Source organism: Garra rufa, chromosome 1 (assembly GCF_049309525.1).
Source record: "Garra rufa chromosome 1, GarRuf1.0, whole genome shotgun sequence".
In the NCBI taxonomy this organism is placed as follows: Eukaryota; Metazoa; Chordata; class Actinopteri; order Cypriniformes; family Cyprinidae; genus Garra; species Garra rufa.
The window spans coordinates 65,863,742-65,888,871 of record NC_133361.1 but is presented as its reverse complement, the minus strand read 5'-3'; the positions used below and the strand labels follow the sequence as shown (position 1 = coordinate 65,888,871).

The 25,130-nt window shown below is 43.3% G+C and overlaps 1 pseudogene; it reads right to left on the bottom strand.

The window, feature by feature from the left end:
* Positions 1 to 25,130, bottom strand: part of LOC141318658 (uncharacterized) — a 530,387-nt pseudogene that overhangs the window by 158,152 nt on the left and 347,105 nt on the right.

The following is a 25,130-nucleotide window of genomic DNA, read 5'->3' as shown; positions in this document are numbered from 1 at the left end:
GTAAGACATGACCTTGCTGAAGTAGGGGGTAGCATTTAATCTGTAAACCAGTACATTTAGAGTTCAGGTTTATGGTATCAACCAGTTAGAAAAAACAGCCCCAGGAAGTGACTGGCTTCCATGCATGAATTCTAGCATGTTGTAAAGTACTGTCCATAGCATGAATTCTCTGATCTGCATACAGGTTGGTCTGATCAACAATGATCTGTATTAGTACAAAAAAAATGAACAGCTCAATAAAGTCTTTAGGTTTTATTGAATCAAGAGCAGCAGCATCACCAACAGGCCCAGGATTCTCAGTGAAGGGAAGGTTTTTTTTGGCTGGCAGTTCAATTCATGGCACTCTGGAAGATGTTCAGGATCTTCAGCTGGATATTTCACAGCGGCGCCTGTCTGGTCAGCAGCAGGACCAAATAGATGTGCTTCACAATGGGAAGATAACCACACAGTGTGTGCTACCAAATTCTAGTTCCACTTCACTGGATCAATGTCTATATAGTGTATCGGACATTCATGAAAAATTTAGGAGACCACAATGTTTTTGGATTTTCATTTGGAGAGATAAAATAACAATGATTACACATTGTGATACAATCATGGTTACAGAGTCAACTGAAATCACTTAGTTACCCCTTCAGTCGAATCACTTCGACGTTACATTGGGATCTCGCTTGAGAGACCGATCACCTCTGAGCCTCTGAGCCGGCCACGCCCCCGTACATACGGGTATATAAGATGGCTGCGCGCACCACTCAGTCAGACTTTTGCTTTCAGAGCCGGTGGGTCGAGCCTCTAAACAGCCGAGAAGAGTTTTTCAGAATTCATGCTCCCTCCTGCTGCTGCGCTGCCATAACTAAAAGAGTGTTTCACAGAAAGAGCATTGTTTGCATTCCAGCGAGCAGCCCCGGCGAGTGCATTGCCCCGCGGCGCCTCCCTGGGCTAACCGGGATCACAAAAGAGCAATTTCTAGCGGCCGTTTTAGACGTTCTTTTCAGGATGTCTTTTCGGCCGTGCATTTCTGGATGTGGTAGTTTCCTCTCCTCAGCGAACGGACATGAGCGCTGCCTCACGTGTTTAGGCTTTGAGCACGCTGGGGTGGTGCTCATGAATGGTTCATGCGGTGAAAGCATGACCATGACCACGCTGAAGTCCCGCCGCTCGTTCGCGAGCTGGCTCCCCCCGCCTCCCTCCCGTGGTCAGCCGTTGAGCCGCCTATGCTCTTCGGCCGCCGCGGTGGGGCGCGGGGGGGGGCATTCAAATTACGATAGACAGCGTTCCGCCGGCTCAAAAAGCTCTGCGGACCTCTCTATCTCAGCGCGGTCCCGTTGAGTCTCCACAGCAGACGCTTCCCCGCCTGGCGGGCTGAGCATCTCCTTCGGTGCTCCTGCAGAGGATGAGATGTCTGTCACAGCATCAGAGGGAGAGTCAGACGGTGACACATCTCTTCCCGCGGCGCCCACACGTGGTCGCTGCCCCCCCGGAGGTTGATGTCGAACTGTCGGCTATGCTTCTCCGGGCAGCCGGGGGGGATCGGTTTGAGGGTTCCTCAGGGGCCTCCGGCCGATCCTTCTAGGCTGGACGACTGGTTCCTGGGGGGGGCACCGGCGGCAGCGCCGCGCTCCCCCCCGGTCCCGTTCTGACCGGATCTGCATGAGGAGCTGACAAAATTTATGGCGCCCCATTCATTTGAAGCGCACTCCAGCTCCTCTCCCCTCGCCACTCTCCATGGCGGGGCAGCCAAGGGGTACGTGGCGGTCCCCCAGGTCGGGCGCGCCATCGCGGTGCACCTTTATCCGCGGGCGCGGCCGCCTGGTGGGGCCCTCCGCGTCTCCCTTTTAGGGCATGTGAAATTTCTTCCGCCCTCATCGGCTGGGCCTTTTCTGCGCCCCCCGACACGCTGCCCCGCCCTGCAGGCCATGGCAAAACACTGCAAAAGTGCCAGGTGCAGGCACCTTAAGGCCTGCACGAGAGTGGTCCTGACCAGGGGGTACTTGAAGAACTCCGCGCCGCCACTGACTTCGCCCTTCGGGCCACTAGGTCGCGGCGTGTCCCCTTGGTCAGGTGATGTCCACCTGCGTGGTCCAGGAACGCCACCTATGGCTGACTCTGGCCCGGATGACAGAGGCCGACAAAGTTCGCTTTCTCGACTCTCCCATTCCCCAGAGCGGCCTATTCGGCGACACCGCGAAGGGTTTTTGCTCAGCGGCGTCGAACGTATCGCCGGCCCCCAAAAGCCTACGATCCTCCGCCCATCAGCATACCCCGTCGAGATGCCAGAGCAGTACGCCTCCCCGTCGTTCGGGCTGGGCGTCTCCTCTGGCGCTCCAACGGTCCAGAGGCAGACGGAGGCCGTCCAACATATCCTGCCCCGCCGCGAAGTTACCATTCCGCCGCCTGGGCCCCCGCCTCCACCTGCCCGTCGCTGAGGGCGTCCCCCCGCAGCTCCGTCCCCCGCTGAGCCACACGATCCAGGCTCGCAGCCGACGTCGAGCCGCCCGTGGGAGAGGGACGCCGCTCGCCTCTCAGGGTCCTGCGACGGAAGTCCCTCGCAGGCGAGCTTCGAAGCGTCCCTGATGCGAGCACCCCCGGAGGTGGAGAGAGCTACTCTGTCGGCACTCCCGCTGGAAGCGGGACTTAGCCGGTCATTTGAAATCACAGAAAGACCCAGCTTTCTCACCTCTGGGGCCCCGGCCCCGAGTTTCCTTCCTGAGCAGCACTTCCACTCCTCGGAACCAGGCTCGGGACCGGATGTCGCCAGCGCGGGAACCAGGGAAGTAGGTAAGCACTGCTTAGTGCAGTTAGACACTTCTCCAGGACGTTATCCTTCTGGGTTTTGTCTCCTTCCCTGTCTTTCCCCAGGCTGCCCCACCACGGTCACGCCGGTCAACGTTCCCTTGATACCACTACACTGGTTGATACGGACGGTACGGCCCGGCTCCAGGCGTCCGCCCAGACTCACAGGTACCCCTTACATTCTTTATTCGGAAACAGGCGTGCCTCTGTTCTGCCTGCGGAGGTCGCGTTCCTACTGGCGAAGGACGTGATCCAGCCTGTCTCTCCAGCCGGGACGAGGTCGGGGTTTGATAAGAGTCCTGACTTTACGTGTCCAGTTAGAGTGGTGGGTTAACATCCGCCCTGGATGGAGCTCTGTTCCGATCCCTTCTTAGGCTGTCGGCACACATGCTCACGACGACGCACATACAAGTATGTTTCCGTCTCCAGGGCTGGGTTGCAGCCATCTGCCTGAAGGGCACCCGCTGTCGCGTCTCGATCTTCCCCGGCGCACACCCCTTCGGCGGTCTGCCCCGGGGATCGAGCGCTCAGCGTGAGGTGCTTCCATTTGGCTAGTCCCTCTCCTTCCTGCCTTCTTAGGCCATGGGAGCTCCCCTGTCCCCTCTTCGGCAGACAGGAATTCGCGTCTTCAACCGTCTCTTCGACTGGTGCTTTACCAGCCCACTCGTGAGTTCCGTTGTGCGAATACTGGGACCTGGTGCCTCGGTACCCCCGCCATCTGGTCCTTCAGGCCAACCGAGGGAGTCCTTTTCCTCGGTCGGGAGCCCGACTCGGTCCACAAGACGGCCCGCCTTGCTACCAAGAGCGCGCAGTTAGTGCTGTAGTCCCTGAGCTAATCAGGCACTATACAGCGGTCCTCTCAAAATCAGAGGCTCCTGGGGCACATGACAGCTCTAGCCGCTTGCCGCTAAGCTGTTTCATGTGAGACCGCTGCAGCACGATCGAGTCCCATGATGGGCATGGCATCTCGGCTCTCTCCGGACTGGCGTTTTCCCGCAGTATTGCCGACAGTCAGCCCGTGGCTTACCACGGGTTGGGTTGCCATGTACAACAGAGGCTTATAGCTCCTCCCATCTGCTCCCATGGAGTCCGACGTGGCAGATTTTGCTACTTGCCATTCATTTGAAGCAGGGAAACTCAACCGTGCAGCCGGCCGGTTCCCACGGCAGTCCACCCACCTGCAGAATGGCGACTCCACCCCGTGACGCAGCCAGTTGGAGTTATATCGGCAGGCCCAGCCACATCCGCTCGCCCTCCCGATTCCTCCCATTGCCAGAGTATCTCTGGCACATAGCTGCCCTCCGGGGCCCAAGTACGCCCTTCCCCAGTGAGCCTCCTTGCGCAGATTCTGTGCGAGTCCAGGGAGGACGAGGAGTAAGTCTGTAGGTTGCGCTGCAAGGACGGCCCACCCGGACTTAGGTCTTAGTAACCATCCCCTCGCGGCAGTCCCTCCCTGTAAGGGCACGGGTTGACCTTCAGGGCCGCGGGGCGCTCCATTTGAGCCTCTGGCCTCAGTCGAGCTAGAATTCCTGTCATTTAGACAGCGCTCCTGATTGCCCTGGCCTCCATCAAGAGGGTAGGAGACCTACAAACTTTCTCTGTAGGGAAGCCTCCCCGTCGCCTTCTCAGGCCGCAGGGCGCTCCCTTGGAGCCTCGGGCCTCAGTCGAGCGAGAGAAACGCTCCTGACTGCCCTGGCTCCCATTGAACGAGCTAAGGTTCCCCAGAGGTGCTCAGTGGGCCTCAGTCGAGTCTTGTCATTAAGTCAGCGCTCCTGACTGCCCTGGCTCCTATTAAGAGGGTTGGAGACCTACAAGCTTTCCTTGCCAGCAAAGTGTGTCAAGAAATTCGGGCCCGGCGACTCTCACGTTACTACCTGAGACCCCGGCCCGGCTATTGTGCCCAAGGTTCCCCACCACGCTTTTCCGCGGTCAGGTGGTGAACCTGCAAGCTCTGCCCTGGAGGAGGCAGACCCAGCCTTGCGATGTTGTGTCTATGTGAAAATGAAATCGCTCGGCACTTCAGACGCACCTAGCAGCTTATCTGCTTTGGGGTTCAGCAGAAAGGGAATGCTGTCCCCAAACTGAGGTGGCTCATTGGGTGGTAGATGCCATCTCCCTCTCTTATCTATATCAGGGAGAGCCATGCCCCTTAGGTGTTCAGGCCCACTCCATTAAGAGTGCTGCTTCATCCTATGCGTTGGCTCATGGCGCCTCACTAGCAGATATCTGTAGAGCTGCGGGCTGGGCGACATCCATACCTTCGCTAGGTTCTTCAACCTCCGCGCAGAGGCCGTTCCTCCCGTGTCTTAACATAAGACTTCAGGCGAGCGGGGGGACGGCTGGTGTCGGCTTGCTGCGCCATTCCCACGTGGATCCGTGCGCTATCTCCCAGAATGTTCCCTCCGGCGAACCTGGGTCCTCCATGCCCCGCAGTCAGGGCTAGATGCGGAGTAGTCCTTGGCTGTGATCCTGCCTGGGTCTCCTTCGCCCCGCAGGTTGTGGCTATACTTTCCAATTTTTTCCAGCGGAGGAGACCGCTGTTTCCCTCGTGTATCCCTAAGAAGCCTTATGGATATATTGAATTATTCTCATTCCACATGCACAAATTCCATGTGCTCCGCCCCCCCAACCCATGCTTCAGTACAACTGGCATCCCTGCAGGCCCCCCTTAAAAAAAAAAGGGGCCTCGGGGCGTTGGGAAGGTTACGTTCAATGACCGCCTGCGGACACGTCTGGGAAGACCTGCCGGCACGTGGCGTTGTGCGTAACGCGGCGTCAGGGTCGTGGCCTTTTCCATGGGTCTAAGTTCCCAATGTAACGTCGAAGTGATTCGACTGAAGGGGCAACGTCTAGGTTACGAAGGTAACCCTCGTTCCCCGAAGGAGGGAGCGGAGACGTTACATTCCCCTGCCACGCCCCTGGCGTCGCGCTGACGCCGGGCTCTCCCGGCTCTTCAGCAAAAGCCTGACTGAGTGGTGCGCGCAGCCATCTTATATACCCGTATGTACGGGGGCGTGGCCGGCGCGCACGTCCACTCGCCAATTTTCAATTGGCCTTTTTAATAAGGCTCAGAGGTGATCGGTCTCTCAAGCGAGATCCCAATGTAACGTCTCGGTTCCCTCCTTCGGGGAACGAGGGTTACCTTCGTAACCTAGACGTTCTCTTTCTAGTTTCGGGATTTCCAAGTCCAGTTTCCTCAGTGTCTTGCGTTTAATTTCCATCTCGGGTCCATGTCCTGCAGCTTTCTCTTGTTCACTTTGATCTTGACTTCTGCCAGCTCTATCTGTCTCTTGAGATGCGTGGTGTAGAGAGGTCTGACAGTTTGTGAATTCTGTAAAACACACATCAGTTAGCACAGCAGGATTTTTGTATAATGTAGATTTACTTTAGGCAATACTCACTATGTTACCAGGCTGCACTGTTACAAATATTATATTTTCTATTAGCACCACATTGCTGACTTCTTATCCATTATGGACTAAACATTTCTATAAAATCAATATGTTACCTCAAGCCTTCTGGAGTCATCTCATCGTCATCAGAAGTGCCCTCCTCTACTGCAGATGTGTCTTCCCTCTGCCATATTCAACACAACTTGAGTTAATAGTTTTGTCAGGACATGTCAAGCCTATGATTTTAATAAAGAGTACTCACCGGATCAGAGTCTGCTGGCTCCAGAAGTGTAAGTGTGTTACCAGACACTGCAAGGTAAGGCAAAGTCAGACAGTCCACATAACAAAATCTAAATATTTGATTATTGCTGTTCTACTGCACATGGACAACAATGTACCTTGTGTGAAAAGGTAAATTTCTCTTGCTGGGTCAAAGTCAGGAGGGACACCCTCTGCGGTAGATATATCAGCCTTTTAAATCCTAAAATCAGTACAGACAATATGTCAGCAAACACTGTGCATCTAATTTGTACATTTGTTCAGCAATCAAGTCACTTACCAGCCTGCAAAATTTTCTTTTTTGGCCAGACATGTTTGTTCTGTAAGAAGAATGGATGGGTAAAAGAGAAAAAATAGATTAACAATTAGATCAATTGATCAGATTACAGATTAGATCAAATGAATTAGCTAGACAAAAATAATCTAAATTAAAATAGATAAGAGTAGATATATGAGATAAAGTAGATGTGCAAAGTAGATAAGTGTTTGAAATTAATCTTCATGATAAATTTCCTGAGTAACATGCATGTCCACTGCTCACATTTGAGACAGTGTACCACTGTTAATTTGTGGAAATGACAAGTAACTCCTTAAATTGTAATTATAATGGTTTCAGTGGAGCACTGGTTATTTGAACTGCTTTTTCTTTTTTTTTTTCTTTTTTTTATTATAGCAGCCATATTTCCCATTTTAAATGTTACATGTTTCACCTCTTAATATGTTTCCATTAGAAGCTGTTGCTCAGTTGGTGAGAAGTATGCCACATGGGTTTTATCCATTTTTGCATTGATTCTGTGATCAATCTCGTGGTCTGTTTAAGAATGCTGCTATTCCTCACAGCCTCGTTGTTGATTCAAAATGACGGCGAGCTGAATAAGGCGCGTAAACCGCGAAATGTAAATAAGTGGGCGTGGCCAACTCATGTGCAGCACGCTAGGCTGAGACTGGTCAAACCGTTGAATGCAAGACTGAAGGATACGCTGGGAGGTTGTAAAAACATGGAAAAGGAGAAACGAACAGACGAAGAGGGCTCAAAAGAAAATCCTGAGCAGGAGGAGGAACTCATCATTAAAAGAGGTGCAACATCTGTTGTGTGGACTTGGTTCGGTTTTGCAAAATCTGACAACGAGCAGAAAAAGGTGATTTGCAAACTGTCATGTAACGTTACTCACACTAGCAGTGGTGAATTGCTTGTGCTACACAAGCAATTCACCACCTTAAAATGAAACACCCACAAGATTTCTAACTAATCTTTCTGTTTTCTTTCTTACTTTCTTTTTAACTAATCTTTCTTTTCTTTCTTTCTTTGTTTCTTTCTAACTAATCTTTTTTTCTTTCATTCTTACCAATCTATCTGTTTTCTTTCTTTCTTACTGATCTTTCTTCTTTCTTTTCTTTCTTTCTTTCTTTCTTTCTTTCTTTCTAACTACTTTTTTTTTCTTTTTCTTTCTAACTAATCTTTCTTTTTTCTTTTTTACTTTTCTTTCTTTTTTACTTTTCTTTCTTTCTAACTAATCTTTATTTTTTCTTTCTTTTTAGCTAATCTTTCTTTTTGTCTTTCTTTCTTACTTTCTAACTAATCTTTCTTTTTCCTTTCTTTCTAACTGTTTCTTTCTAACTAATCTACATTTCTTTATTTTTAACTAATCTATCTATCTGTCTTTCTTTCTCGAAAAGTAATACTTTAACTCTATCTCCTCCTAGCTTTAACTGTACAAACTCCAAACTTGGCTCAGACCTTCAGACTGTTCTGACTCGGTATGCTATCTTTTCTAACTGATTGGACTTATGTTTACCCTTATTAAAAAAAACATTAAAATATTTTATGACAGGATTTGTTTTTTATTTGTTTTTTCAGAATTTTTTACCTTAATTTAAGTTACATTAATGATTTTTAACTGTAATGAAGACATGACAATACAGTAAACTATATTATGACAGGATTTGTTCTGAGAGGAGTATTTCTGACAGGAAAATGTTGGTTCTGAAGTAAAACTGTAATGTGACTCTAAATTGAGTTTGACACCACTGCACTAAACCAACTGAATGGTGCATCTTTTGGATATAGTCGTATTATTTGCCTGATGAATTGCCATTGGTTTTCTGTTTTTAAGATGATACATGGGGCAACTTTTTGTTGTTGTGGTGGGCACTTTTCCAGAGATATCCAGAGAGAAATTTGTTGCCCATCTTAATGGAGAAAGTGCCCAAGCAACATTGCTCAAAGTTGCCTGTGTATTATCACCTTTACTCTTTCAATCAATCTTTTCTCTTTCTCTTACCCTCCAGAATGTCAGCGGCAAGTTTGCCATACAGCAGGCCTGCACCCACCCGGATCACCTGTGTGGACAATGGGACAAACCATCGGGCTAAGTCATACGAGGTGTCCAAAAATGAAATTAAAATAGCGTCGTACAAAACCACTACAATAAGTGCCCTCAGCGATGGCGTGAGGGCATTTATGGCTCCTGTGGATGGGGAAATCGCACTGTTTGAGACCGGGAGGGCGTACATCATAAAGAGATCACATTGAGATTTCGTGCCTCAGGGCGAGTCTCAAACCTTTTCCCAAGCTGAACTCATCCAGCTATTCAGCTGTGGAGGTACACAACATTATGCATCATGTAAACTTATTATTCTCTAATTGATCTTTCTGCATCTTCCTACACTCCTGAGTGTGTACCAAGTGTATATTCATTGGTAATAACTTATATTGGTAACACTTTAGAATTAGGCACTATTAGTTAATATTAATGCATTGACCAAGTACAGTACTTGTCAATCTGTGTTACACATAATGTTAGTTAATAAAATACAACTTTCCAAAGTTCCAAAACTTTCCCTTTCATAACGTTTTAGTTAATGTTGAAATTAACAAAGATAAATAATATATGCTTCAGAATCATTTTTCTTTCTAGATCATGTGGTCAACTAACATTAATAGTGTTCATGTAATGACTGGCGTCTATTGATATATAATCCCTTTGCTGAGACTTCCGTTCATGTTATTATATTTCAGAAGACTGTAGCTGAGCCAGTAGAGGTGGAGCTCACCTTCATCGGGGTGTTGGAGGGAGACGGAGGTGCCACAGTTCTGCTGTCTGACACATATGAGGAGTACACAGTCCCGGCAGCACTGGCCCTCGACATCGCTGCTGATGACCTGCCAATAAAACTTACAATAACTCACCGAAACAAAACTGTTCAGAGTATTGAACCACTGGGGGAGATGTTTGAGGGAATGTTTGAAGAAGTTTGACTTTTTTGTTTTTAATAGTTCAATTTTTTATTAATTGTTTTATCACTTATTAATTGTTACATTTTTTTTATTAGTTTTTTCGTTCAGGAATTGTTCCTTTTAATTAATAATAAAACGTGTTTAATACATTTTGCTTTAAGTGTTTTTCTACGCTTTCCGTAAATGTAAATTAAATAATCATTAACATAAGTCTGATGCATTGTATCACCATTCCCTACCATAAACAAATGCTTAATGTTGCTCTGATCTTAATGCTACCATGTTAACATTTGGTAGGGAGGTGATAAAATGCATCAGGCTTAGGCTAATGATCATTTAATTCTTCATTACTTATACAACCGTTTGTAGAAAATGTTACTCTTAAAGGTTGTATACGGAATAAAGAAATAGAGAGTAATTAATTACATAAGATTAACCCATTATAACAGTTAATTTTATATTGATATAATACTTATATAGAGAAGTACACACACTATTTTCTTAAATAACAAAGTGTTGTTTGTTTGTTTGTTTTAAACATCACACTTAAAATTGACATGACAAACTCCTGGAGGGCCACAGCCCTGCAGAATTTAGCTTCAACCCTAATTAAACACACCTGATCAGCTAATCAAGTCCTTTAGGCTTATTTGAAAACTGCAGGAGTGTGTGTTGAAGCCATAAGGTGCGTTCCGATCGACAGGGTCCCTACGCAGTGTTCACTGCTCCCTATTCCCTTAGCACGGTATATCTGTTGAAGTGGACTTCGCTGACAATAATCGCTCATTTGGAATGCCCTGGAACGTCATCAAAGCAAATCAACGGCAGGGTCACGCAGATTATGATTTAACATAAATAAATATTGTAATTTATTTTACTTTCAAATTTAAATACATATAAAATACATATAAACGTATGTTAGACCGTTAACAGATTAACAGATTTTTGTGGTCTTATCTCACGCACTTTTTTTTCCCAACACACAGCCTATATTTAACTATCCTGTGGTAACATTGAATAAAACAAGACAGATCTTCACCTCGCCAGTTTTACTTTCATTCATAAAATACAATATGCAAATGTAACATGAATCGCCATAACCATTCATAAACACTCTAATTTGTATAATAATAACAACATTTATTGCAACCGCTCCATTTCAGAGCCTTTAAAAAAACTTCAACGGCTCTTCTCCATCATTACTTCTAACTGGTGACGCGGTGCGCAATGACAGTTGGGTAGTTTTCCCCGTCCACTTCCTGTGAAGTGAAGTACCGATGTTCCCTTATTCCCTATGCCATTCACAGTGCCCTTCGAACTGAACATGTTCCCTCCCTTCGGTTTGGAATCTCACTTAAGATGGCGGAATACCCTGTGAAGTCCACTTCGCAGTCCACTTACGGTCGAATGGAACGCACCTATAGACTGTAAAAAATAGGTTGAAGCAGAGTTGGAACTAACTCTGTAGGGTGGTGGCCCTCCGGGAACTTGAGTTTGACACCAGTGATATTTGCCAAAAAAAAAAAAAAAAATCAAATTAGGTGTTGATTACCCATTGGCAAATTTTTAAAAGCAATTTTTATAGCTATTATTAAATACGCTGTCCTTTCTGTCAAATAGTTTGATTCAACCTAATCTAAATAGCTTTCACAAAATATTAAAATAGAGCTATTTAAATTAGGTTGAATCAAACTATTTGTCAGAAAGGACAGCAGATTTAATAATAGCTTTTAAAAATTTGCCTTTGAGTAATCAACACCTAATTTAACTAATTAATAAACCGATATAAACTAATATTATATTATATTATATTTTATATATCTATATATATATATATTAGGGGTGGGCATAGATTAATTTTTTTAATCTAGATTAATCTAGATTAAATCTTGGAATTAATCTAGATTAATCTAGATTAAAATGGCTAATTTGAATTCTGCTGAAGGCATTCAGAATATGTGTGCTACCCAAATAATGACTAAAAGTAAGTCTTTGAGAATGGATCATAAAGCTCATAAAGCTGTTCTATGATAATTTGTTGATGAAAATAAATTATGTTCAATAAGATGTACTGTTTACTAACTGACTAACAATGAAATTATTTTTTCTACCTATTAGATTGTGTTTTTTTAACGTCAACCCTACCCAACCCTAAATTTAGCCCTTACTGTAATAAAAAAAACAGTATTATTGTTGTACAGTGTGATAAAAATATACATCTACGTATGTATATCTATGGTAGCCAGTGTTTCCCCTACGTTTCCACTACTTCTACGTTCATGTTACACCGTACTTTTATTTTGACAGGTTGCCGTGAAGTTTCTGTGTATACAGTATGATATGATGCTAGTTTTCTCAAATGAAACGGTAAAAGTGACACTCACAGAAGTTTTGGAGATTGAGTTTATCTGTTCATGTGAGATGCAAATGCCAAAAATTACCGGGAGCGTCACGTGGGTTTCATGCGTGTAGTAAAAGCTCGTCTCCGCCATGCATACATACAGCTAGGCAAACGGAACATATCGGATTCATATTAAAACGGTCTTTTTGCATTTCAGTTTTCACATACACTAGTCCAGGGGTTTTCAAACCTGTCCTGGAGCCTCCCCTGCCCTGCACATTTTGCTTGTCTCTCTCATCTAATACACCTGATTCAAATCATCAGCTCATTAGTAGAGACTGCAGGACCTGAATTGGGTGTGCCTAATAAGGGAGACATACAAAATGTGCAGGGCAGGGGAGGCTCCAGGACAGGTTTGAAAACCCCTGCACTAGTCCATATCGCGATTTGAATTAAGTGACAGACCAACATTTGATTTATGAATCCAAAAAACTACGAATTTACATGGCATTTCCCTATAGTAGATTCGGTTTTTATGAATGGAGGACGACACGACCCCGTCTGTGTTTTGGCGGAGGAGACTTAAACGCGCGACCATATTCTATAGTCTTCGGTATACATCCGCGTTAAACTATCAAGGTGAAAGTCATCATAGCTTGCGTAGTTTAGACCCAGCTCCCAACCCAAATTTAAGAATAGATTAACGGCGATATTTTTTTTATGCCACGATAAGAGTTTCACGTTAACGCAGCACGTTAACGCCGATAACGGCCCACCACTAATATATATATATATATATATATATATATATATATATATATATATATATCCCATGGAGGTCATTTCAGAGTACGGTTTAAATATAAAACAAATGCACATCATTATAGTCGAGCATTGCTCATGAAACTGTAATGATTGATGTTGATTAAAAGATACATTAATCCTTTTAAGGCAATCATGTATGCCTGGTAAGTCAACAACCGTTTATGAATTAGGTGATTGCTTTATAAGCATCAGAAAATCAAGACATTGTTATTTTAGTAAGATGAAAAACAAAACGATTATAAATAAAATCTTACCTGCTGCAGTATTTGATGAGAGAATTGGTATCACTCTGTGTGTCGCTGCCGTGTGTGATTGGTTGTAGCCTAATGCTCAATGTATGCCAGAACACTTTTAATTTATTTTCACATTTCACTTTGAGATAGTGACAGTCCTAAAGTATTTATTTTGATTCTGTAGGGGGGGATTTTAATTTTTTTACCCACATGTCTTTTTTGTCCATTTTGTAAAGAGCAGGGCAAATTGTGTCTCATAATAGCAATTTAATTTACTCATTATCTTCACATGGTTTCTGTACAACGCATATCGTGGGCCAGATTAGCTGTTCTCAAAATATAAATGTCCTACTTTTACTAGTTGTTGCAATAAATAAATGTTATGATGAAGATTTTAAAATGTGCTTATGTAAACAAACCCTTGTTATTACTGTTTAAATTACAGTTCAAAGTTGGGATTTAGAAAAGTTTTTTGTTATTGGTGTTAATATTAGAAAGACAGACGGATAGATGGATGGATAGAAAGTTTAGTTAGAAATAAATTAGAAAGAATTAGGAAAAAGAAACAGTTTAATTAGAAAAAGAAAGAAGTAAAGCAAGTTTAGTAAGAAAGAAACAGATTAGTTAGAAAGAAAGAAAGATTAGAAACAAAAAGATTAGTTAGAAAGAAAGAAAAAAGATTAGTTAGAAATAAAAAAGGTTGAAAGAAAAAGGATTAGTTAGAAAGAAAGAACGATAGATTAGTTAGAAAGAGATAGACATAACAAACAGACAATCAGATAGACAGATAAGTTCAAAATTAACTTTAGATAGAAAGAAATAAAGATAGATTAGTTAGAAAGAAAAAAGGTTTGAAAGAAAGGATTAGTTAGAAAGAAAAATAGATAAGTTAGAAAAAGAAAGATAGAAAGATAGATAAAAATAGTTTGAATGTCTTTATCTATCTATCTATTCACATTCAAACTATTTATAACTTCAAACTATTTATATCTATAAATCTATCTATTTTCAAACTATTTATATCTATCTAGCCTATCTATCTTCAAACTTGATCAATCAAACTAAAACTATTTCAAACTGAAAACCTTTAAACTTTCTTTAAACTAAAAGCTTTTAAAACTACTTAAAACTTACTGGCTAGGCCTTCTCAAGCCAACTTAAAGTTGGCTAACAAACTTTTTATCTAGTTATTTGAATGTTCTTTATGCACATACCTGTGCACTTTTTTAGACACATCGGCGCGTGAACAGGACTTTTATTTTGAGCCGGTGCTGTGACGTCATAGATATGTGCCGCGTTCCTGCGTCTGTTTGAGCTGAAGAGAGGTTTGTGGTTTTATTCATTTAAAGTGTGTAAATTGATACAACGCGGTCAGTCTGCTTTATAGTTTTTACAAACATTGTAAAAGTTATTGATCATTTTGTTACAAGAGTAACAGAAGAGGTGCATCTCATTTCGGTCCGTATTTAGTGAATCAGATGATAAACACGGATTTATTCAGTGACGGAGAAACGGATCTTTTCAAAACTCCAGTTCAACTGAATCACTTGCTTCACAAATGAATCACTTTTTAAATCACCGCACACTGACGACATCTGCTGCTCAAAACACTGGAAATGCAACGAGAGCAACAGAAGCAAGCCTGTCTTATGATCTTTCACAAACAATAGCAGTTTTCTATGTCTGAATGTAATATATTAGGGTGACCATATTCTGAGAATCCAAAAAGAGGACCCCCCCCCCCCCCCGTGATTCAGCAAAAGTACCCAAGTGCTCAATAATGACAAAGCGCTTTTAGAAATCACACATTTATTTAAACCTTATTGCCCTGTAAAAAATATAATCTCTTTTAGCATTTTCTTTATACAGGACTAAAGCAAACATAAATAAATAATAGATAAAATGCTTAAATAAGAATAGCATTGTTAATTTTTTTTTTTTTTTTTGCAATTTGTCTCTGAAACTACATTTGCGTTTCGGCATGTTAGTGACACACAGCTCTTGCAGCGCAGATCCTCGTTTGTTTTGTTTTGACAATTAAGTCTTTCACGTCATCAGACAGGTACCCAGGGCTGGACTGGGGTTAAAATTCAGCCCTGGACAAATTCAGCCCATCCGGCCCACAAGTTCCACATGAAAGTTTTCTTGGGTTCCCTGGTGAAAAAACCCCCAGCTAAAACCAGCCTGTGCTGATTGGCTGGTTTTAGCTGGTCAGCAGGCTAGTTTTAGAAGGGTTTTGACAACTTTTCTGGCTTGGCCTGGCTGGTCTTAGCTGGTCAGGCTGGGAAACCACCAGCTAAAACCAGCTACTTCCAGCCTAAACTGGCCAACCAACCTAGGCTGGTTTTAGCTGTTTATTTCAGCAGGGTTATAGGGTCTTTAACTGGAGTACATGAATGAATAAAACAGGACATAAACCAATAATGAAAAATACTGCTGAATTCAAATGCAACAAAGTTAACTGCATTTTTGTCACAGAGAAATGCATGCACTAAAGCATTGATTTTGAGCTAGAATGCATAAAATTTGTTGCTAATAAATTATGTAATAAAAAAAACATTCAGTAACAATAATCATCACCCTCATGTCGTTCCAAAACTGTATGGCTTACTTTCTTCTGTGGAACACAAAAGATATTTTGTAGAATGTAATCAAACATATTTAGTTACCCTTGATTTCTACTCTATAGACAAAAAAGTTTTGAATTTCTCAAAGTATCTTCCTTGATGTTACACAGTAGAAAAAAAGTTCATACAGGATTAAAATTACATGATGTCAAGTAAATGATGACAATTTTTATTTTTGGGTGAACTGTCCCTTTAAGAACTTTATTATGTATAGTAAACAAAACACCTAATTTATATAAGACCCATATTTAATTCTTTAATCAGGCTCTTATTGAATTGACATTTTACTCCAATTAAAACGAATTACAACTAAACATTTAAAAGAAAGAAATTATTGCTTAGAATATTAGTATTAGTAAGAGGGTGGTCACAAGAAAACATTAGTTATATGGTTTTTAAAATAAATAGTTAAATAAACTATGAAATTTGTAATAATTTTGTTTTGACAGTAATTATTTATTGGCGTTTTCCACTTTACTTCATCATGCAGTGACGGTATCCAATGTCGTGGCTGTTTTCAGCCAGCCCAGCAGAACTTACAGAACCTTTAATGTTCTCATATCACATGACTGCATAACACAATTCTGTGTGTTATCTGAATGGATCAAGCAACTTACACTGTTTATCACTGTACATCGTGGCAGAAGCGCAGCCCGTGTTCTCGTCAGCACTGTGCGGGTGATTGATCCCACCGCTTCACACTTTTCGGCTATTCGCGGTTTTGAATGCGCTATAATTTAAAATAGCGCCTAATATGGGGGAGGTCTCCCTCGCTTCGGTGATCGGCCCCCTGGGAATGTCCCGGTGCTCCCGATGGCCAGTACATCCCTGCAGGTACTTCAGAATAATGCCGGTGTGCTGTGGCTGCATTTAAAGTGTTGAATTAATGACGGTCAGTGAAATGACGTAAAAAACCCGGACATTTTATGATATTTTACAAAATCCCCCCGGACATAATTTTATAGCCAAAAAGGGGGACATGTCCGGGTAAAAGAGGACGTATGGTCACCCTATAATATATTAAACTCAATTTAATCACTAAATACTTAATCTTATTTAAAACTAAATGGTAACTGTGTGTAATTTCTTTTATTTTATTTTCTGTGTTCAGTTATTATTTATTGGTTAAATTTCAGTGTTGAGCAATAATCAGGCCATTAACTCTCACTCGCACACACACCCTTTCAGTGAAATAGCTCTGATTGAGAAGCACACAGAGATTTACTTTGCATTGATTTTCTTTCTGTTAATTGTTCACATCTTAAACAGGACAAAGTGTTCAAACACAGAAAAACTGGAGGTGCAACTGAGATTCACATGACACACCAAAGATGGTAATTATTAAAGAGGAGAGTGAAGACATGAAGATTGAAGAAATATTCAGAGTCAAACATGAAGATACTGAGGAACAAACAAAGATGGGGTTTATTAAAGAGGAGAGTGAAGACATGGAGATTGAAGAAATATTCAGAGTCAAACATGAAGATACTGAGGAACAAACAAAGATGGGGTTTATTAAAGAGGAGAGTGAAGACGTGGAGATCGAAGAAACATTCAGATGCAAACATGAAGATACTGAGGAACAAACAGGTTGGTTTTCATTCTCAAAACTGAAATTAATATTTTTAAAATAATGTCACACAGGTGTAGAAATATTGAGACATTCAACAAAAGCGTTGAGATCACATGACAAATACTAACACTGCCTTCAAGTGCAGCTGAGAATATTCTGTTTTCACACTGGCCATTTGTTATTATGAGATCATGCATTTAATTTGTAACAATAAGATGGAATTAGTAACATTAGATCTATTTCAAAATCTGGAATCTGAGGGTGCAAAAAAATTTAAATACTGAGAAAATCACCTTTAAAGTTCTCCAAATTAAGTTCTTAACAATGCATATTACTAATCAAAAATTACATTTTGATATATTTATAGTAGGAATTTTACAAAAAAATCTTCATGGAACATGATCTTTACTTCATTTCCTAATGATTTTTGGCATAAAAGAAAAATCAATAATTTTGACCCATGCAATGTATTTTTGGCTATTGTTACAAATATACCCCAGCGACTTAAGACTGGTTTTGTGGCCCAGGGTCACATTTGATAAGCAAATAAAACAGCAAATAAAACAGTGGACACTAAAGCTACATCTAAATGAATCCACATACAATTGAAATAACCTTTTGTTTTAAAATTTTTAAAACAGACTGTACATAGAGACTGATTTAAGAAACTCTCTTCAATACAGAAACATGTTGTGAGTTAATGTTTTTATGAGTTTAATGTCATCAGTCAACGCCTCTAGTCAGACAATGCTACATCACGTAACAAAAACATCAACAAACACTCAATGATTGTCTTTTTATTAAAGGTGCCATAGAATGCATTGAGAGAATATTTTAAATTGTTCTCTGATTTCTACATAGAAGGTATATGGCATAGGAAAGGGCAAAAAATGTCCAGAAATGGTTTTACAGGTCCATTTACAAACCTAGGATTTGTCCCTAGAATGAAATGCTCTGTTTTTGTCTTATTTTGAAGCTTCATGAATATTAATGAGCTCTGCTCTGATTGGATGTTTCACAGAGCGGCTCAACCCTAGCTCGCACATGGATAAAAATATATATTTAATTAGGAGCTCTAGCCGCTTTTAATATGCGGTTTGTTGAATCTGCCGTTTTGAATCACGGATATATTAGTCTGATTACTGTGATGCATGTGCTCTGTGTAACGTTATAATGCAGAGAGAGTGCTTACCACAAACGTTCAGCTGCTCGTCAGTGATTCTCAAATCATTCGCCATCATCAGCACAGTTATTTCTCCATCATTCACCATCATCAGTGCAGTCATCTCTCTGTTTATGTGGTAAGTGAAATCCTATGTATTGCAATGTAACAGGTTAGCGCTAGCATTAAGCTAACCGTGTCCCTTCAATGGCTTGCCTTGTTTTACTGATGAGCTGACGTTAGTGATGATTGAGCGATGCAAATGTTGGAGGCGTAACTATTAACGATCCCAGGAAAGTTGCGTAACAGTCGGTGTTATGTTGGAATTGACCTATTTTTCGGTGGTCTTTTGCAAACACTAGATTTATATAAGAAGGAGGAAACGATGGTGTTTGAGACTCATGGTATGTCATGTCCATGTACTGAACTGTTATTATTTAACTATGCCAAGGTAAATTCAGTTTTCCATTCTATGGCACCTTTAAGTAATGTAAACACGTTAATAAATGTTTTTTTTTTTTATAAGTATACCGCGTGCAAGGTTTATGCGCATAGCCAAAATTGTCCTTTCTGTTTTTAAGTGTATCTCTGTGGCAGAATTACAGCACTACATACTTATCTGGCATATATACTACATAGTTCCCTCTCGAGGGAACTTCGAACCGCATCCTCTAGGGGGCCCTATGGGGAACGCCATCAGTGTGACTTGTGTCTGAAGAATACATACAAAAACGACAATGAGTTTGTTGTGCAGAGAATTGAGTTTGTGATCATTGCATTCATTCCTTGTTTCTTGTGAAAAAGGCACACTCTGATACCCGCAGCTTTTATATGGCTCGAGCTGTGTATGTGGTGAGGGGTAAGCAAAATCAGCTCTTGAGGGAGTGAAATGCAATCGTTGCATTCATTGCTTGTTTCTTGCGAGAGGCACGCTACTCATAGCTGTTTTCACGAGCTTGCAGGGTATGTGTGTGTGGTGAGTAGCAGCGTTTTCAGCTCTCGAGGGAATTAATGTGCTCATCCTGATGCATTCGCAAAGGAGGGAGGTGAGTCTTTACTGTTCTCCCGATTTTGCATGAGTGTGTTCACCCTTTCACGGTATTAACAATGCATTCGTGACTGCAGCGGCTCTGTTTTTTCTTGATTCCTGGCAGAATCTGTCGCATGGGCAGATTGTATTTAGCTCTTGCGGGAATACCCTGACCTCATACCATCTAAGTGAGTATGATCCATATACTTAGCTATTTTCTAGCTATTAGCTGTTATTTGGGACCTGTTTACTGTGCTAAGCTTATGTCTTTCAGGGTAAGTCTTCAGCGAGTACCAGTTTCTCAGACTTCTTGCTCTTGCAGATTCTGTGGATCTGGCCAGAGCGGAGCCTGTGCTTCTGTTGAGGCAGAAGCATAGTCCACTTAGGGTTGGTTAAGGCTAATCCCCTTGGAAGTACCCCCTTCAGTCTGAGGGCAGGGGAGATTGCCGTTTCTATGCAGCTATATGAGCGAAGGGTTGATGGATAGGGCGTGGCATGCTCCCCTTTCCGGGAAGGGTCCCTCATAGAGAGCCGTCTCTTAGTGGGTCAGGTTTTCCTCCCTGTCCTTCAGCGTTAGGAGCCTGTCCTTTCTGATGTCCAGGTTGATTCCCACTTCTCAAGTCTTGTGGATAATGGCATGCTCTCTTTCTACGGAAAGGTCACTTATAGAGTGCCACCTCTTGACGGGTCAGGAGTTCCTCCCTGTCTCTCTGGGTTAAGGGCCTGTCCTCCTCTATATCCACTATTAGAAAGATGGTCAAGTCTAGCTCCATGGCAATACCGTCAGTCGATTAGCAAATTGCAAACTGCCTATGCTGATTATGCTGACTATGCTGAGTGCAGCATTGCTCCCCTCACAGTGAGGGTTGACCCTAGTATTTCCCGTCATGTGACAAGCATCTGGAACCCAGTCGAGTGTGACCTCTCTGGCACACCTTTTTCAAATCCATGTTATGGTAAGTGTGCACACTAGTCTCTGGGCACTTTCTAAAATCCTGTATGGTATAAGTTACGTGCTAGACGTTGTTTCCGTTTTTGAGTTGATTTAAAACCCCGGTCTCCTTGGCCCAACTACACTTAGGCATCATCACAGATACCTTTAGACCATGATAATGTTGTTCCCCTATAGCCCCCTAGAGGATGATAGAGAACGATCACAGGGAACGTCTCAGGTTACGTATGTAACCCTGGTTCCCTGAGGGAACGAGACGCTGCGTCGAACGTTATGGGGAACGCCATTGGCGAAGCACGCTCTGAACGTAGTCTGCAACCAATCAGATGCAGACGCAGCGGAAGACGTTCACACTGCGGGGCAGCCAGCCCCCTCGAGGGCTGACTGTGCATGCTCCGCTCTCAAGCAGACCACAAACAGACTGTGTGTATCCCCACTAACAATGAAGCGTTGGCAGGGAGGAACACACCGTCTGTAAGTTCCCCCTCTACAAATACCTGAAAACACTGAAGACGATTTTAAGGCTATAGAGAGAGGCTCTATAGTCAAAGCAAAAAGGAGAGGTGAGAGTGGACACCCTTGACGGGTGCCATGATAAAGCGAGAAATAAGGGGACTTTTCAGAGTTTGTTTTCACGTAAGCTGAGTGAGTGGAATATAGTAAACAAATCCATGAGATGAATTTAGATCCGAATCCAAATTTTTGTAAAACCATGAATAAGTAATCCCACTCCACCCGGTCAAAGGCCTTCTCTGCATCGAGAGAGATAACCATTTCTGGTCTTGAAGACCGGGATGGAGTAAAGATTACATTCAAAAGTCTACGTATATTGGACGTTAACTGACGGCCCAGTATAAAGCCAGTTTGATCATCTAATATGATGGATGGAAGATGAGTCTCTAATCGTTTGGCCAAATGCCCATTAGGCTAACTGGTCTATAGCTTCCGCAAAGTTTAGGGTCCTTGTCTTTCTTTAATATTAATGAAATCAAAGCTTGGTTCAGGGATGATGATAAAAAAACTTGGTCTAGAGAGTGATTGTATAGCTGTAATAACATGGGGGATAGCTGATCAGAAAACTTCGCCAGTGAAGCCATCAGGGCTGGGAGCTTTGTTGTTTTTCATGGTTGAAATGCAAGCAGTTATCTCCCCCAAGCTAAGAGGCTCATCTAGGCTGAACATCCATTTACACCACCGATTAACCACGTAACTCCTAAAACTGAAATTTACACCTAGCTTTCTCACTTCAAAGAAATAATGTAGAATTTTTTTTTAAACAAACAGAAAGGTAATACTAGATTTAGCATGTTATTTATGCCCATTATGCATTTATGCCCATTAACCAAATAGCGTTATTAACGTGCAACACATAACCTATACATTAAAATGTATGAGCAAAGTAAATTAAAGCCGTAAAAAAGCAGAAGTACCCAGTATTACAGACTAACCTTACATTACCTTGAACTCAATTACACAAAAATAGAATGAGACTTTAAAGACGTCTTAAAGTTATTTACCGCAGCTTAAACCTGCAGAATTCTCCTGCTCATCATGGAAATGCACGTTAGTCCATTATTGCCAAAGTCAGTTAGGAAAGTTCTTCTGGGAAAACGACTCCGCTGTCTCAGGAGAATCAAAGATTCGTTCCGCGCCGTTATAGCTCACTCGGAGGTGAGCCGGGTACAGCATTCCAAATCTTACTCCTTGCTTGTGAAGTAGGCTCTTGATCTTGTTAAACGCTGCTCGTGTCCTCGCCAACTCTATGCTGAAGTCCTCGTACATCTTGATCTTGTGGCCTTTGTAGGAAATGTCCTTTTGGGATTTAGACTATCTCATGACAGTTTCCTTAATGATGTATCGGTGAAATCTGATTATTAACGGCCGTGGGGGTTCGTCTGCGCGAAGTTTAGGCCGGAGACTGTGGTGGACACGATCCAGCTCGGATGGTTCTGCTAGGCAATCGCCAAGAAGCTCGGAAAGCAGTTTAGACACATACTCCCTTGCGTTCTTTCCTTTAATGTCCTTCGGTAAACCTACAAGTCGTACATTTTGGTGCTTCGAGTGAGATATCAAATCTTCTATATTAGCTTTAAGAGCCCGTGTTTTTCTTTTCGGTGTCTATCAGTTTTGACTAAAGAGCTTTTACATCATGCTCAAGCTAAGTTATTCGCTCACTGTGTTCTGAAAGTCCCGCTTCCATCTCGTTGATCGTCGCTGCCTGTGCTGTTAAGGTCACACTGAATGATTCGACTGAAGACCGAATTGGTTCCAGAGAAGTGTTTAAAAGTGCAACGAATTCCCCAGTCATCTCTTTTCTGAATCTTTCAAGCTCCTTAACTAGGGATTTGATTGTAAGCTGCGAAGATGTGGATTCGTTATCCGCCATTTTGCTGCTTTCTTGACAGGCCCGATCATGAGCTTGTTGTTTACCGCCTGTCCTCGTAGACTTGCTCATTTTGAATGAAAATTCCGACGGCGTAGACTTTCAAAAATAAAAATAAGGTGCAACAAGTTTGATGTGCTGATCAAATAAGGTGTATTCTTAAGATATTACATGAAATAACGCGGATGGCAGTCATTTACGCTCGTCTGGCGGCGGAGGACGCTCGCTTGGCGGCGGCGGCGTCCACTCACTCTGTGCCCGAAGCGGCGGCGACCGCTCACTCTGTTCCCGACGTGGCGGCGACCACTCACTCTGTTTCCCACCGCGGCGGTGACCGCTCTCTCTGGGCCCGACGCGGCGGCGTCCGCTCACTCTGTGCCCGACGCGGCGGCGACCGCTCACTCTGTGCCCGACGCGCCGGTGCCCGCGGACGTTTCTCTGGCGGCGGTGCCCGCTGGGGTTCCTTTGACGGCTTCTGGCGGTGGTGTCCGCTGACGTTCCTGTGGCGGCGATGCCCGCTGACGTTCCTGTGGCGGCGATGCCCGCTGACGTTCCTGTAGCGGCGGTGCCCGCTGACGTTCCTGTGGCGGCGATGCCCGCTGACGTTCCGCCGGCGGCGGTGACCGCGGACGTTTGTCCTGGGTCCGGTCGTGCCCTGCCCAAGTTCCCGGGGCCTACACTGGTCTCACCCAGCCTCCCGGAGCCTTCGTCTCTGGCCCTGCTACCACTACATGGGCCTGGCCTGCCATCCCTCCCCCTGGTTCACCAGTCCCCCGTTCCTCCTCCCTCCAGACTTTTGTTTTTGGCCTTGTGGAACGTCTGGGAGCCGTTCCGTAGAGGAGGGGTCCTGTCACGTGTCTGGGCTGGTCACTGTCTCCCTTCCTCCAGCACTTCCCTCCTGATCGTGTCCACCTGTCTTTGATTGTCACTTGTGTCTTCTACAGCTGTTCACTGTTATCACAGTCTTTATAATCTCCACTTTCTCCCCACTCTGGTGAGTCTGCATTGTTTTCAGTTTGATGTTAGTTCTGTCTGGTTTTGGAGTTCTGCTTGCGTGTGTTTCTAAGTCGTGTTGGCCTTTTGTTTGTGTTTTTTTTTTCATTAAAGCTCACCTTACCTGCAATTGGACCCAGACCTCCTCATTCCTTACGTGACAGCACTTTGATTTATTTTTTTTTTATTTTTATTTTTTTTTATTGAGCGCAATAAAACATAGATAGACAGCAACATGATGACATAGACTGAGACCAGTCACAGATATATACACAGATATATACACATATATGAGACAAATGAGACACAGAGGGGGAGAAAACTAAGTAAAACAAGACAAAACAAAGCAAAGAAAAAAAAAAAAAAAGAGTACAAGAAGATGGGAGCAAAAATTAGGACAAAAACAAAAAAAACAAGCTGTAAATGTATGGATGTGGTAGTTTGAATGGGTACAGAGATAAGTTAAATCATTCGATTTCTGTGTTGTTTAGTGAAAAGATTTAACTATAGACATAACTGTACTAAATATTGAACAGGAAGCAATACGATATACAATAGTAGTGATATTATAATACAATGTTAAACAGCAATCGGGGCAGTAGATGTTAACTTCAGTATAATGGGACAGATCCAGGATACAATAACGGCAATGACAGATGATATCCTACTTTTTACGTGACTGAACAGATAACTAAGAGGAGCCCTAGTAGAAATATAATAATATAATGAAATCAGTAGTGGACACAGAGGTGGAAGCAGTGGGAGCATCGATGATTGTAATAGTAATAGTACACTAGTATGAAATAGACTAATTGGTAGAGTTATTGATAATTATTGCAAATGATGTCTCCCATCCCCTTTGGTCCAGCAGCCGCCCCATCCCTGCCAGCGAGCGCATCCAACACACCCATCGGACACACCCATCGGCACAGACCCCAACAACGTCCCCGATCCACCCCGTCCCTCCACCTTGCATCTCACCCTGCCAGTGACTAGACCCCACTCCTATGCCAGTGAATGGCATTTTATATAATGGTCCACCACACCATGCACCTCCAGAACAGGCTCCCCCAGTCTGTGCGTGACCCGATGGGTGACCGCTCATTATTAGTACTGATTGTAACTGAGCCCTTGTTATGTTGCAAACTGGCCGTAGTCCTGGTGTTCATCAGTCAGCTCCCCAACCAAAGACACCGCATCCAGCACAGTTTCAATTTTGATTTCGTCAGACTCAGTAATATGGGGCAATGCTGGCAGAAGCAGCAATTGGGGGGATCAGGTTGCCTTAACCAAGACACAGATAGAGCCC